The 12,771-nt window shown below is 35.7% G+C and overlaps 1 pseudogene; it reads left to right on the top strand.

Annotated features, from left to right (window-relative positions):
* The first annotated feature begins 5,214 nt into the window (after positions 1-5,214).
* On the top strand, positions 5,215-5,701 carry LOC149196599 (chromatin remodeling protein EBS pseudogene; annotated as a pseudogene).
* Positions 5,702-12,771: the final 7,070 nt, after the last annotated feature.

Raw genomic sequence — 12,771 nt, 5'->3', positions numbered from 1 at the left:
TTCTAATGGCAGCGCACTAGGAGGTGGATTCTAAATCAAATTCTCAATAAGGTCATCCTCGGTTTGAGGACTTCCCCTGGTGGCTTCCACTGTGCACAATGGTGCAGAGTAGACTTCATCCTCATATTCCTCCTCCAACCAGAGAGGTAAGTCATGTTCTAGCAGAGGTTGGGTAGGAGGATATAGGACTAGATATTTGGACATAAGCCCATTCTTGATGGTCATGCTCCCAGCTCGACAACTGATGTAAGCATTTGCAGTAGCTAACCAAGGCCTTCCCAAAATGAGGGGGTATCCTGTGAGTTTTGCCTTTGGCTGAAGGACCAAGAAGTCCACAGGGTACTCCCAAGAATCAACGGAGACCATGACATCTTCCACAATCCCTTCGAGGGTCACGATGGAGTGGTCTGCTAACTGTAGTACTATCGAGGTCTTTCTTAGGGAGCTCTGAAGTTTGAGTTTGAGCATAGTGTCCCTGGCCATCACATTAATGGCAGCCCCTAGATCAATCAGGGTGTGGGGGATTATGGTGCCATTGATGTGGACATCAACTACATGACTGCCAGGATCCAGATATTTTGGACAGAATACTTGTCCCAACATTAGGTCGGACAATTGTCCTATGACATTGATAGTTGGGGCATCTCTCTTGCGCCTGCCTAGGTGCCTGAAACACTTCTCTTTGATCAATTTTTTGTAGATTAGTACATCTTTTATGGCCTGGAGAAGTGGTATTTTCACACATAATTGTTTAAGCTCACCCAAAAGTTTAGTCTCTTCTGGGTTTGGTTTCGTGGTTCCAGTTAGTCTCCCAGGAAAGGGTGGAATGGCTTTGGGTTCACTTTCCTGTTTCTCTTCCTCATCCTCCTTAGGAGGAGGTGGGCTATCTGGGAGGACCTTCCTAGATTGTAGGTTGATCTCTTGAATCTCCACAGCATAGGTAGGGCATGTTGTCTCTCTAGTATATACCTGTTGGGCCTGTCTGTTATTAGGGTTCGAGTTCGGTTGAGCAGGCATCTGGGGTTGTCTCAGAGGAGCAGGAGATAATGGTTATGGTTGAGCAAGTGGTGGAGGAAAAATAGTGGGAGGAGAGTTGTATTGGGGTCTCCACCCCTATTTAGGTTCATTCCACGGAGGTTGTGACTGAACATGAAAATGAAACGAATGAGCAGGTTGAGTATGGTATTGAGATGGATATGACCAAGGAGGGGGTGCAGACCAAGAAGGATGAGCAGGGGGACCCCAAGAAGGTATGTGAGTGGATTGGTTGGGGTTGTAATAAGTTTGGGATGTCCCTTGCATCCCCTACTAGTAAGGTCTGGATCCATGTGGCCTCCTTTGGTTTAAGAAGTAGAGTGGTTCAGTGGCTCCTTCAACCCGTTGGTACATAGCTTTAAGTCTGGGTAAGGTTGGGCACTGGTTTGTAGGGTGGTCTTCCTCACAAACAAAACATACCTCTGCTGAGTGCAATGGACACTCGTTCCGAGGATGTTTCCTTTTACATATGGGACAAAAGATGGCCAAAGCCCTCTCAGTTTCCTCTTTCTTCCATTGGATTCGGAAGGTATCCAATTGAATGGCAATGGTCTTTCTCATCTCACTTTTAAGGTCTTCCATCTGATTTGCAAACTCATGTTTAGAGAAGGTGGCGTTGACTGAAAGTTGATTCCCCCTACCTCTTTTTCAGGCTGCCCTAGAATGGTTTCTAAACACAGTCTTTATGTCATCATAAGGTAGTTGGTAGATGTCTCCTCCAGCCAGCAAATGGAGGGTATCTAGAAGGTCTTCAGGGATTCCTCAGAGTAGAACCAGCTTTAGAGATTCGGAGTCAAGTGTGCACTTGGCCCTTTTATAACTGAGTTGGAACCTTTACTCGTAGTCTTCTAAAGATTCATCGCTTCCCATGGTCATCCGAAAGATTTCTCCCTTTGTTTCCTTTGACTTATAGTAATCCCGGTATTTGTTGTTAAAGGCTTGTTACATCTGGGCCCAAGTTGTGATATTGTTTCCAGGTAACCCCATGAACCAGCGTAGTGCTGCATCCTTGAGGGTAGAGGTAAAGAGTTTCAACTTTTGCTCATCTTCTACATAGTCATAGGTTCGATAAAGGACATCAAACTCAAACAAGAAGGTAACAGGGTCTTCAGTGGTCAATCCATGGAAGTGAGGTAATGCTGAGGGGCTTATGTTTTTCATTTTTGTGTCCCCATTGGTCTCTCGGATGGGAAAGGCACCTTCTATTCTCTCCTCATCTCCTATACCGTTTCTGTGTTCAGCCATGGTCTCAGGAGGAATGTTTTCTTGCTCTTCTTCTATTAGAGGATCTTCGTATATCTCTGGAGGTTCACTGCCACCGAAGAAGAGAGAAGGGTGACTCAGTGATGTGGTGGGGGTGTTGGGTAAGAATTTTCCTGAATTGTCTCTGTTCCTACAAGGCATGAAATGAAATATTTTTGGTTGATTTTTGTGTTTTTCTCTGCTTGTACCTACAAAACTGAAATTGATTGAACAAAAAATTGCAACTAACTAAAGTAAACTTTGCTGGAATGAAAATTGCAGAATTGAAATGAAAGCAGGAAATGACTAATCTATGCTGCTGAAATGAAATTGTAGAAATGAAATGCTAAGCTACGCTTGCAGAATTGAAATGCTAATCTACACTTGCAGAATTGAAATGCTAGTCTAGGAAAGAAGGAAATGTCTAGTCTACTTTTGCAGAAATGAAATTGCAGAATGGAAATGAAACAACTACACTACTCTTGCTAAAATAAACTACTTAGCAGAAGGTTGCAATAGAAAATAGAAGAAAAACAGAAATCACAAATACTCTGACGCTTCCCCGACAACGGCGCCAAAAAGATGGTCAGATCTAGTATTGCAGCAATGATGCTGCAACTCCTGGGACTCCCTTCTTTACTTTTATCAACCCAGTTGTTCGTAAAAACTTAGGAGTGACAGTGTATATGCACAAGTACTAGCTCTTGTCGCAGGTTGTCACTTGATCAGCTGGCACAAGTCCGCTAGGAGCTTAAGCCAACTTCTATGAGCTCTTAGAAGAATATTTTAACTGTGATGGATGAAAGCTAACTCAAAAGAGGCTAGTCTACTTGCAGAAAGAAGCTGAAAGCTGAAAGGAAATGCAAACCCTAGCAAACCCTAGTTTTACCGGCTAACCCTACTGGTGCAAGAAAAGAGATGAAAGTTGTGGAAATGGATGCCATTGGATCTTGGAAAGGTAAAATTCATGTGACTAAGCTACTTCTGAAGTAAAATCTGGAAAAAACATCTTTTTGTATTTTTGAGTAATTTTGCAGAATTATTATGCATGTGCTTTAACGATTTTTGACTGTGCAGAGGTTGATTGGTGAAAGGAAATGGAGTAGGCACTTGCAGGAGGTTGGGAAGGTGAGAAGAGGGCCTAAGGGGTCCCTAGCACCCTTCCAGGGAGTTTCACAGTGATCAGATTTCAAAAAACTGCTCATGTGAACTTCTACAGGAAGTCTGCAGGGGTTCTACAGGATGTTCTACAAGAAGTTCTACATGAAAAGCCGAAAGAGGATTTTGGAGGGTTTATGGTGGAAAAAATGGTGGAAAAGTGAAAATGGAGGATGGATGAGGATGGGAAGGGGTCTAGGACCTGGTAAATGAAGCTAAGGAGTGATGAAGGTGGTTGGACTTGTTCAAAGATGGAGGGAGCAATGCTACACAAGAATGTAGAAATTAGGGAAAATTGGAAAAGTGTAGCAAATGAAGGGAAGGGATCTTGGATTAGGGGTTGGAGCAAGTTGTATGATGGAGGAAGGATAGGTAGGGATGTGTTACAGGTGCTCTGCACACTATTTTCCAAAACTGATTGAACAAAGACTGAAGAAACTAGAGATCTATCTATTTTGACCTAATCTGACCTAAAAACCAGAAACATGATGAATAGAAATCTATAGACAAGGAATCATGCAAGATAACTATGGAAGCTAAGCAAGAACAGATCTAAACATGCAAGTACAACTGGTAGCAACTTTTCCCAACTAAAAATCTAACACTAGCAATTGCATGGAAAGGCAAAAATAGTGTTTTTGTGGCAGCGAGTATGCCTTGGTCTCAGCTCATGGTCCCAAGGAGGGAGAGGTGAGATCAAGGATTTCTTGATGGAAATTTTGCAGATCTTTTCTGTCTCCAAACTGTCAAATCAACCTGAAGCATGAAAAGTTATTTTAATCATCAAAAGAAACCTAACAAAGCAAGATATTAACCTAGATAATAGAAATTATTCTATGAATGTAAGAAAAAAACATAAAAGTACACAAAGGAGGTACTGACACTTGGGTTGGGTCCAACCGCAAGAGCTACAACCTCCTAAGAAATCTCAGAGCTGGTGAAAAGTGAAATTTATCTCCATTACTCAAAAAATAATCATGTCACAAAACTGTTTACAGCAAGAGCTCAAAAATGAGTTGAAATGCAGAGCTGCACTAAAGTGCGAAAAACAACTATTCAATAGCTAAACTACCAAGGCTTGAAGCCTTCCTACTTATGCACCACGAGGACTCCCAACAGCCCTCCTTAACTTTAGGAGCTTGGCTGCTCAAACTGCAGTTAATCAGCCACTTCACAAAATCTGCTCGGCTGCCCCTTGAAATCATCTTTGGTGGGTTGTTGAACTCCGAGCTGATGGTGGAGAACTCAAGGAAGGGGTCATTTAGTGTAGGAGACACCCTTCCTACAATTCCTCAGCCTTGTTCCTTCTTATTTGGCTGTCAATTTGCTCATAAATGCTTGACCTTGGTCCAAAAGATGTTCAAAAATCTGCAATAAGCACGTATTAGACTTTGTGGTCAAGTGATTATTCTCATTCATTCAATTAACATAGATATATTCAAAAGCATGCATAGAACTCATTTTGAAGAGGATGGACTCCCTTTGGAATTATTTAGATTGTTATATCATGAGTAAAATTTAAAATTCTAACGAGAAAATGACACTAGGGATAATGTTCTATTTAGGGGGGGATTATGTATAATCCCTTTAGTGTTACAAGAAAAAAATATGTATAAATTTAATTCAATTTTTGACTAACTGCCTCATCAAGAATTGGTTGGGGTTCTTGATAACGGTTTGGAACTACCAATGATTTGTTCTAAGTTAAGATGTTTGGGTATGGTTTTACAAAAAGGAATGGGGGTTTTACAGAGGATTATGGATAGAAGTGAGAGTAATATGGATAAGACATAGCCTGCTAAGAAATCCTTGAATGCATATTCCATCAAAGGGAACTAAAAATTCATTAGAGCAGGAGATTTCTTGTTGAAGCACCTGTCGCATTCTAATAAGCCTTCGTATGTAGCTAGAATAGAGAAAACCAAGAGTGATATTTGGAATAATATGGAAGTGAATGTTTGTTGGTATTACAAGCCTAATAAATCAATTGGTTGGCAAAGGCAGCACTATGGTGCCAAGGAGCTCTTCCTCTCTGACCACTTTGATGCGTAGAATGTTGACACAATTGAGGGAAATGCATTGTTCACGGCTTCAAGAACTACACCAAGCTCAAAAGTGTTGATGCCAATGATTACTCTTCTGATTTGAGTACAAACATGCTATCGATGGTTTCACCTTAGACATAGTGAAAATGTACTATAAAGGTGAGATGCCTTACAATCTTGATGACCTAATGGTGGAGTGCGAAGGATGCAAACATTGTTAGAAGTTAAGGATTGACCATAGCACCATGCAAGGTGAGGCTAGACCACACCAAAGAGATAAGTAACTATATCTTTTTCGTTAAAAAAGTAGTTAATTTTTGTGGTATTATTTTAAAAAAATGTTTGATCCGTTTGTTAATCTCTTTGGAAAGTCTTACAAAGTTCTTGTGAATTAAAAGATTGCACACATATATAGGTATATCTTGCTAAGTTCTTGAAAATGTTTGCTTAGTTTATGCACAATAAAAGATAAGTTAGGGATGTTATTTTTCTTGGAAAGAAAACACACGTGAAACCTGCACACAAAATATTAAAGAAATCATGATATTTTTCATGAAAATAATGCATGTAAACTTTTCTTATGAAAAGAGAAAGAAAATAATTTATTTCATTAAAAAAAAAATATTGTCAGGAAATTATGAGAGAAAAATAGATTATTAATTTCCTTGGAGATATTAGCATGATTCCTATAGACTCTTAATAGGAATATGTGCACAATAATAATATCCATTATATTTGAATTCTTGAAATAAATTTCTATGTTAATTTTTGAAAAGGAAATATTAATTGCATGCATCATTGTATTAGATTTCGAAGTGAAATGTCTTTGCATACATTATCGTATTAGATTCTTGGAAAAGAGAAAATATTTTGCATGCATTATTGTATTAAATTCTTGGAAAAGAAAAATGTGTTGTTATGCACGAAAGAATGGTGCTATGCATTAGACTTTTGAAAAAATATTATTTAGTGCATGCACAAAGAACAACCAATGTGTTATAGAAATATATATTTCATACAAGGAAAAGATTAATTGCGTTAGAATTCTTGAAATTGAAACGCGTGTTTAATAGCTATTATGTTTAAACTCTCATTTTGAGAACATGGATGTGCATTTGCATGCATGAAAAACAATGGTTAATGAATTAGATTTCTTGAAAATAAATATTTTGTTTTCTTACAAGAAAAATAGAAGAAGAAAAAATGATCTCTTGAAAGGAAATATGATCTTTGCATTATTGAAAAGTACACTTAGGATGTAGGATTCTTAAGAAGAAATATGCATGGAAAGAAAATCATTATTGTGTTAGAACCTTTAAAGAGAAACATGGATTTGCGTGAAAAAAATAATTGTAATCTTAGACCTTGGAAAAGAAAATAAGTTATTTCATGTAATAAATGAATTATCTTTCCTTTAGAAAATACATATATCCACACGCAAGAAATAATAACTAACACATGGGTGAATGCATGAAGATGGGTTACACTTTTTGGAAAGCACACAGGTTGGGAGGGGGAAAAGCAGCTCGATCGAGCTATTTGAGGGATTAAATATTGCTTTTTTTATCTCCTATATAGAACCCAGTTACATAGGAGCTCGATCAAACTATTTTTGTTTTAAATTCCCACCAAAAACACAACTAGGAGTTTATGGTTAGAAGGGATCAATCAAGCCCTTATTTAACTATGTTAAAAGTTTGATTGAGGGTTTGTTAAACCATAGATCAGGCTATTTTGAATTTGATCTCAAGTGCTCAATCAAGCTATTGAGGGCCTAAAAATATATAGTTTTAGCTCCCCTCCTGAAGATTTCTCTACAACATCATTTTGTAGCATGGTGAACTTAAGGCAATATTTGTCCGTAGGTGGTAGAGTTGATCACTTTGAATTCATGAAGGAATCCTCTATCCAATGGCACATGAGTTTGAAATTTTCACAATCACACAAGTTTGATCTTTTAAATGTTATGCTTGAAAAAATTTGGACAATTTCAATGGGGATAATAAAAAACAAATAACACAAAATATATAAAATATCTTTTTTTCAAATATACCACCATATTCACTGATGAGTCCTCTTCAAAATTTTACTTTTGGTTCTTTATTTTAACTAAATAGTATAAAAAATGTACGTGAACGCATGTGTCTGAAAATTTCAATTCAAATATTAATTCACCAACTTTGAAAAATAATAAATAAATAAAATATAATTTTGCACAAAAAAATTAAAGTTTCAATATACATAACTTAGTTCTCTTTGTGTATATCATGCTCATCTATATATATATATATATATATATATATATATATATATATCTATATATATATATATATATATATATAGTTCTCTTTTTGTATATCATGCTCATATATATATATATATATATATAGAGAGAGAGAGAGACATATATACATATACATATACATATACATATACATATATATACATACATATATATATATATACATACATATATATATACATACATATGTATATACATATATATATACATATATATATATATATATATATATATATACATACATATATACATACATACATACATATATATATATACATATATACATATATACATATACATATACATATACATATACATATACATATACATATATATATCTTAGAATAAGTTATTGTATGTGAACACATGCACATATTTTAAGATGTGCGGAAAATTTCAAGGACAAACATTTAATTTAACGGAAAATTTAAAGATTATATATATATATATATATATATATACATATATACATATATACATATACATATACATATACATATACATATACATATACATATACATATATATATATATATATATATATATATATATCTCTTAGAATAAGTTATTGTATGTGAACACATGCACACATTTTAAGATGTGCGGAAAATTTCAAGAACAAACATTTAATTTAACGGAAAATTTAAAGATTATATGACACCAATATTGTTTGAAAAAAATATCATTAGGACAATAACATAATTCTCCACAAATTCTATTTTTAATCCAAATCAAAATTCACATATCTTATATGAATTTTGAGGGCTTCAATTCAATGAAAGAGTAAAATTTTGAAATTTTATCGCCACATTTGGCCCAAAAGTGTAGCCCATATTCATGCATTCGCCCACATAAGTATTCTTTTAAAAACAGAGCATGTAATTGTAAGTACAATAGACACTGTAAATAGCCCTGACTTGGAAAAGATGCTTTTTGAAAAAGGGACCTGCATTTCATGCTCGATAATGGTTTTTATTATGATAGCTTCCCCTTAGAAGGGAGCATGCATTTGCACGTATAATAATAATAATTGTATTGGGAAAGATTGCTTAGTTACATGCACAAATAAAAAGTTGAGGCACTAACTTTATTTGAATAAGTTTTATATAATTACATACACGGAAATCAAAGCAAATATGTTAGTATCCTTTAAATGAAAATGGATGTTTACAGTGGTTTTCCTTTGGAAAAGAACATGTGCTTATGTGAGAAGGATCATAGTAATGTAGTACTTATTTCGACATGCTTTGATAATTATTTGCTTATAATTAATGCATTAAAAGTGTTGTTAGAAGAAGCATGTTGCGATATTATATTTACATTTCATGTATACACATGGGTAGATGTTGAAGAATCACTATTAAAGATTGATTATTGGTTGCTTAATGCTTTATGTAATCATGATATCAACGTATTCTAATGACAACAACGGCAAGAAAGAATGGTGACTTGTGAAAAGGATAGATTATGTTTAACATGGTGGCAAGTAAAGAATTACTGGTCCATGTAGATGAGTGTGAGCCGCAAGATGGTCCATTGATGGAACAACCAAGCCACAAAGATATAAAGATTGAATATTTGTGAGTAAATGATATCATGATGATTATAATAGCTTTGAGCTAGATATTTTGTATTAAATGACATTTCCTTGTAAGATTTTATGACAATGGTTAAGGGATGGACTCCCTTATAAGCCATTGAGTGAGGGGCGAACACCCTCATGGGCGTTTAGTAATAAAATTAAACAATTTTTTGTTTTCACCCTATGGGGTTTCTAGGGTACATTGGTGTCTAATGTTGTGGTTGTTTGTTGTGATATTTTTATGATGTTGATTCCTTTCATGATGTAATGGTTATATTATCAAGAATGTGGTTAACTAACTAAGTTAAAGAATCATGGAATTGATGCAAGGTTACATCATAAAGTTTATGTTAATATGCCACAATAGTGGTTGTTAATGGTTATGTAACTTACTATTCATTTACTCAAGTTACTCTATGTAATGATGAGGATTCTATCTGATGGTTAATGAGGAATATGGAATAGTAATTTGGATAGTTTCCCATGATTTTGAATAGTTACCCGTGGGTAAATTCTATAAAATTTTCTAACTCCATGCATTTTCATGTGTGGTTTCCATGGGATGTTACAACATTGATGTTACATAGTCATATGATATGATACATGTAAACCCATTCTAAAAACACATAAAAACTAAAATATTAACTTTAATAATAAATTTTGCGGATTTTTTTGCCAAATATTGAAAAGATTTTGAAGAATTTCATAGGAAATTAAAGGAAGAAGAGGAGATAGACTGAAATCAAGAAGTTTATGGTTAAAATCGAGAGATAAAATTACTAGTTTATTCCACAAACAATAAAAATTATTTTCTTCGTCCCAAGGTGACAACTCAATTAGTGATCGAAGTAATGTGAAATCTATGAAAACTAAGAGATCCAAGGTTCAAATCCCCCAATTGTGACCTGGTTTACAGAGAAGAGGAATGATCGTAGAACCCTAGAGATTTACTAGTAGTTACGTGTCAGGCAGGCTGTTGGGTTCCTCTAGGATACAAAAATAAAAATTAAAAAGTAAAAAATAATTTCTTCCACAAACAAAGATATTAATACAGAGACTATTTCATATCTGGATAGAATAAAGAATGTCATTTTTAATTATTTTGTGTCCTTATATAAAGAAAATGGAGATTCTCTTGTAGATTTAGTGGAAAAATATTAGGTCATATTTTGTAACTAGTTTCAGAATCGGACAACACCAAGATTTTTCTCCCTATCATGGAAGAAGAAATTTTAAAGGTTGTTTGTTTCTTCAATCCAAATAAATATCTTGGTCATGATGGATTCACAAGACACTTTTATCAGAAAATTTGGAACACAATTAAATATGATGTGTTCAAAATGGTGAACTTCATCTAAAAAATCCAAGTGAATAGTGGGCACTCTCAACTTGTCATTTTTTGCTTTGGTTCCTAAATATGTAAGTCCCTCTTCTTTCTCTCATTTTAGACCTATTTCTCTTTGTAATTTCTCATATAATATTATTACAAAGGCTATTGCTCAAATTTTCATGCCTCTTCTTCCTAATCTGATTTATGAAAATCAAGGAGGGTTCATTAGTAAGAGGCATTAATGGAAAACATTGTTTTAGTACAAGAATTCACACAGTCCAGCAAGTCTAGAGGATACAATGGGATGGTCATAAAGTTAGATATGGCTAATTCATTTGATCGTGTGTTTCACTCTCTTCTTTTTTCTATTTATAAAAAAATTAGGTTCTCCTCTATTTTTATATCTTGGATCAATGCTTGTATTTATAGGTCTTGGATTTCCTCCCTTTTTAATGGATCTGCAATTGGTTTCTTTAAAACTTCCAAGGGCCTTGGAGTAGGTGTTACAGGGAAAAGTGTCTATTTAGAACTGCTCTATCCCGCTAAGGTGTGACAGCTGCCTTAGAAACAAACAGAGAAAAACTACTTTTGTATTTCCTTTATGAATTATAGATAGAGAGGAATAGAAAGAACCAACCTGTGTCTTGCGCTAATTCTTTGATCCAATCCCTCTCTCCTTTGATAGTCTCCACCTACCTGCTCCCTTGCATGCCCAGCTTCACAAAGTACTTGTAAGGTCACAGAAGGAGAGCACTATACAAATACATAGATCTATATTCATAAACAACTTAGGATCAGATTTAAGTTAACCAGACAAATGTAACAAGCATCAATGATACAAAAGCATGGAGGAGAACTCAAATAGTTTTTATTGATAAACAAGAAAAGATCCAGGAGGAGTTACAACCAGTGGTTCCGACCCAGCATCAACCTCCCAGCAAAGAAGCCCCTCTTCACCTCAAACAAAGCATAAATCACCCAACAATCTGATGTTTGTCTCTAGAAACCAACAGCAATTCCTTACAATATGAAAAATTCCAGCCTCTGGATCTCTGGGATGAGGGATCCATATATAGATATCTGTAAGGAGGATGATTCATCTTGTGATTTGATTAGTGTCTTCTCTCTGTCAGTTCTTGCTTCCACTTGGAGACTGAGGGCCTCTTACTCATCCTTGGTCGAATTCAGTGAGGCAAGTGTCACAGGAGAAGATTCTGGAAGCTTCCTTTGCCTCTCCACCTCATGGAATGACACTGCCATTTGTCATTTCTCGCCCATCGCACCCTACAAAAGGGAGTTTTGAAATGCAACGCACCTAGCCAGTGGAGCAGCTGCAATGATCCTGTTTTGACCAATTCTGAGCAGTTTCTGGTGGAGAACTTCTGGGAGAAGCTGTAATCTGTTGACCTTGTTGTTTTAGGGGTTAGAACAACACTTTTAGGGACTTAGGAGCCCTTGGTTTATGGACATTTCATGCTTGGATTTGTAGGGCACAAAAATGTCTATAACAGTTGCCCCCTAAAGTATGAGGCCGTTAACCTTTTGGTGTCGGGTGAAATGCTTTATTATGAGGATCCGAAGTTCTTTCAATGCTGGGAGGAGACCTGTAATAATATACAATACAATACATTATCTTCATACTGTTTTCATGATCTAGCTGAGGCGGGCATTCCCATGCTCAGCTTTATAAATTCATTTTCATGTACATAGGACAGACAATCGTCTGAGTGTAGACTGATGATCCTGATAGAGCCATCATCCTTTTGGTAGGATGATTATCTGTGCTGTAATGCTGTACATTTAATGTCTTTATTTCCCTGAATATATATCGCAGCCCAAATGGATGAAACTAGACCTGGGGTCTTCAATCTCATCCAATCTTCACTCAAAGTACAAGTCGATCCATGTGAGAAATGTTCTGAAGTCGAACATGGAAAGACATCGCTTGATTACCAGTCAATGATGTAAACTGTTAACAAGTGCGAGAGGAATCACCGATAATGATAATGATCCTCAAGGTATTTCAGTACAATTCACGTGGTGTGAATAAAGGACTTGGGATTGAACACCACGCAAA

Source organism: Pinus tabuliformis, chromosome 2_2, assembly GCF_031772625.1.
Source record: "Pinus tabuliformis cultivar Carrire ecotype Pingquan chromosome 2_2, CPIR1, whole genome shotgun sequence".
Lineage (NCBI taxonomy): Eukaryota > Viridiplantae > Streptophyta > Pinopsida > Pinales > Pinaceae > Pinus > Pinus tabuliformis.
The sequence above is the reverse complement of the archived record's forward strand: the minus strand, read 5'-3'. Positions and strand labels throughout refer to the sequence as shown.